At 37.1% G+C, this 3,412-nt stretch overlaps 1 pseudogene; it reads right to left on the bottom strand.

The window, feature by feature from the left end:
• LOC104748763 lies at positions 215-1,721 on the bottom strand (annotated as a pseudogene).

The raw sequence follows: 3,412 nt of genomic DNA, 5'->3' as shown, positions 1-3,412 counted from the left end.
TAAGTATTTGAAAATCGATCCCATCACACACAAATAACAAACACAAAAATTAAAGATGTTGAAAAATAACAGAGAACAATTCTCATCCAGAAGAAAAAATATTGAAAATTAGAGCAAAAATACTCAGCTTATATATTAAGACAGACCTAAGAGAAACAACAAAACCATGTTCTTAAGACCAAACAAAATGATGGATAGATGTATAAAGCTCATAAAAAAGAGAGAGAAAAAAACAGTAAAATAGATAAGGTTGAAAAAAAAAACAGAGTGCATAAGAGCACAAAATGACATGCCCGATGCTTTCACCTAACTCCAATGATCTTCCCTGTCTTCTTCTCCTCCTTCTCAGTCTCATTCAGAATCTGATGGCTCTACATACCCTGTCTCTTCGAATGGAGGATGGAATGATTTGAGTAGTTCTAAATTGTTAACATCAAGATCCTCTACGTGGTTTACAAAGGTGCGAACGCTACAAGGTTGCTTAAACGCTTTACCAAAACCTTGGATTTCAACACGTTGGAGAGTGTTCCTTTCGGGATTGAAGTAGAAAACATAGAAAGGTTGATTAGATATATACTTGCGCATCGAAAACACTATTTCACCTGAAGCAGTTACTCCAGCGATGGAAAGGTGACGACGGAAGAATTTATCATCGGTCCAAGTGTAGGCATATTCCGACCATTCCTCTTTCTCAAAATCCTCTAGAACCCACACATGCAACTCATTAGTGGCATCAACATCGAGATTATCCTCCAAATACTTGTCGAGATTCTTCCCATAAAAACAAATTTCATAAATGTCTTCATCATCCTCCCAAAAAACCACAGCTAATTTGCTCTTGTAGTTTATCAATCGACAAAACCTTTCTACGTCGATAAAGGAGAATTTTCAGACCTAACATCAAAGCAAACTATTATATACATATGCTCATATTCATTCATCTCTTCCCAATCCGACGTGTCAGCTAAGTAATACAAAACTCCATTGATGCATACCCCATCACTCTTGAATTCATATCTTAAAGGACATTTGATCTTTCTCCACCTCAAATCTCCATCTTCTTCAAATGTAAGAATTTTATGATGACCAGGACCAGATGGATAAGCCATGGACAATGCCTTGTATTGCTTGTCAATTGGGTCAAACCCGAAAAAGCTATACGCCTTTCTGTAAGTATACCGATCAGGTGTGATGGCATATCGTCCTGTGACGGGGTTACATACTAGAGGTCTAGCCTGATATCGACTACCATGGATATAAAACAAGCCTGAGGCGTAGCCACATGAACAATATCTTAGGTCATAAGAATGATTGATCCATAGACCTTTTGGAGAGAACTTCACATGAAATTCAGCCGCTGCTTTAAGAGTCGTAGACGACGATTTTTTTCTTTTTTTGGTTTTTCTTTTTTTGGTTTTTCTTTTTTTGGTTTTAATAGACGACGATTTTTCATATGGATGCTCAAGCTGAGGTAACGAGAAGAAGCTCCACACACCACAGCCTTTGGGTTGTGCGTTTTCGTCGCCATTTTCTACGACGGCGAATAAGAGGCGCGGCTTAGCAGAGGACCTGGTCCGGAACAACTCTTTGAAATATGGACTACCAAACATTGATGCCCATTGCTTCGACACACAACCAAACCTGGCGACTGACTTTGACGGTAATCTCGACAATATCTCCAGGATGAGATCATTAATCGTTATGGGAGATAATGAATTCATTTTTCTTTTTTTTGAATTCATGATTACCGATCAACCAAAGAAAGAGATATGCTAAAAACTTAGATATAGGGGAAACCTAGCACGATATATATATTAAGGCGATGTAGAGAAACCTAGCAGTAGCAAGAGACCTAGCGGGCCGATTTTAGTTGGTTAAGAAAAACAAAAGGGCAATTGACAAAAATGGTACATATTTAGGTTTTTGTTCCAAAGTTAGCACTGACTCTTAAAAATGACAAAATTAGCACAACAACTTATTTACTCTGTAATATTTAATAATAATAGGAATTAGAAAAGAAATTGGGAGAACCGAAGACTCTATCTTCCTCCGGCGAGAAAGAATCGGGGGAATGTGAATCCGGCGAAAGAGAATCGGAGAAATATCCGGCAAACAAAATTGAATTTGAAGTGGAGGTAAATCTTAACCTGAAATGAAGGAACCAGAGGTGACATCATAGGCGAATGAAGAGCTATGGTTCAGATCTCGTCGAAGATCTTCGAGCTCTGGTTCAAGGACCAGAGAGATCTTCGAGCTCTAGTTCAGAAAAACAAGCTAGCCAAAGCTTCGCAACACCTACTCTCTATCTCCAATTTGAATTTGGACTGTCTTCATCTCTTGTTGTTACCTATTGTTGATGATGGTATTTAGATTTTCATTCATTGCTGTAGGAGAATTATTTTACAATTTAAGCTTAGTCGCAACAATTTTAGAAAACGGTAGTGATGATTTTGATTCATGAAATGATTTTTTCTGTTTATTTTGTGGTTGATCGAGCTGCTCTGTAGCTTTTCGTTATCTAATTTGTTATATAAGATCATATCATGCAGTTGATCAATAGAATAACTTGTTACATTTGTGGAGGAAGCTTAGATTTTCAATATGGTGCTCTCTGTTTTTAGCAATGAGGTTATTGACATGTTGATGAAACTGCTATTGAAATGGGGATAAACTTGTCTTTGATATTTGCATGACGAGCAAGCCATGAGAGAATGGTGATGCATAATTGTCTAAACATTTACGAGAGCTAGGTTCTTGTCTTCTGTCAATGAACCCTCATCAGATGTGACAAGGACATGAATGATTTTGTAAGTTAACAACACATGTCATTCTAAGTGCAAACACTATTGTTTTCTCTTTGTTGTATCCAAAAAGGATCACAAGACTAATAAGGACCGTAGTGGGTTTATATCTTTAGCTGCCTTCTCAATGATCTGTCCTCATGTTTTACATGATTAAAGCATCAATGAACGTGACAGCTTGTAGACTTTGCTGCTACTTTAACTTCATTAACATTGAAATGTTTCAACCATCTTGTTTTTGTACGTGTCTTTTGTGTTTACTACAAAGCATGTTAGTGTCAAATATCCATTATTCTCTCTGTGGAAATTACAGGCTTTAGCACAAGAGCTTGGACAAGGTATGGAAAGAAAGGGACCGGAGAGACTTACGAGCTCTGGTTCAAAAAGACGAGCTAGCCAAAGCTTCGCAACTCCCAATCTCTATATGGTGTACTTTTGATCTGCACATGTTTCTGTTTTAACACATGGATTCATGACTTTTAAAATAAAATATTCAGGAAGGACTATTGGTAATTCATGATGGTCTTCATGAAATACTTAAAAAGAAATTCAGGAGAGCCTTCATGAAAAGGTTTAAAATGATAGAAAACGTAAAAAACGAGCTGTTAAAA

Source organism: Camelina sativa, chromosome 15 (genome assembly GCF_000633955.1).
Source record: "Camelina sativa cultivar DH55 chromosome 15, Cs, whole genome shotgun sequence".
In the NCBI taxonomy this organism is placed as follows: Eukaryota; Viridiplantae; Streptophyta; class Magnoliopsida; order Brassicales; family Brassicaceae; genus Camelina; species Camelina sativa.
This window is presented reverse-complemented; position numbering and strand designations above follow the sequence as displayed.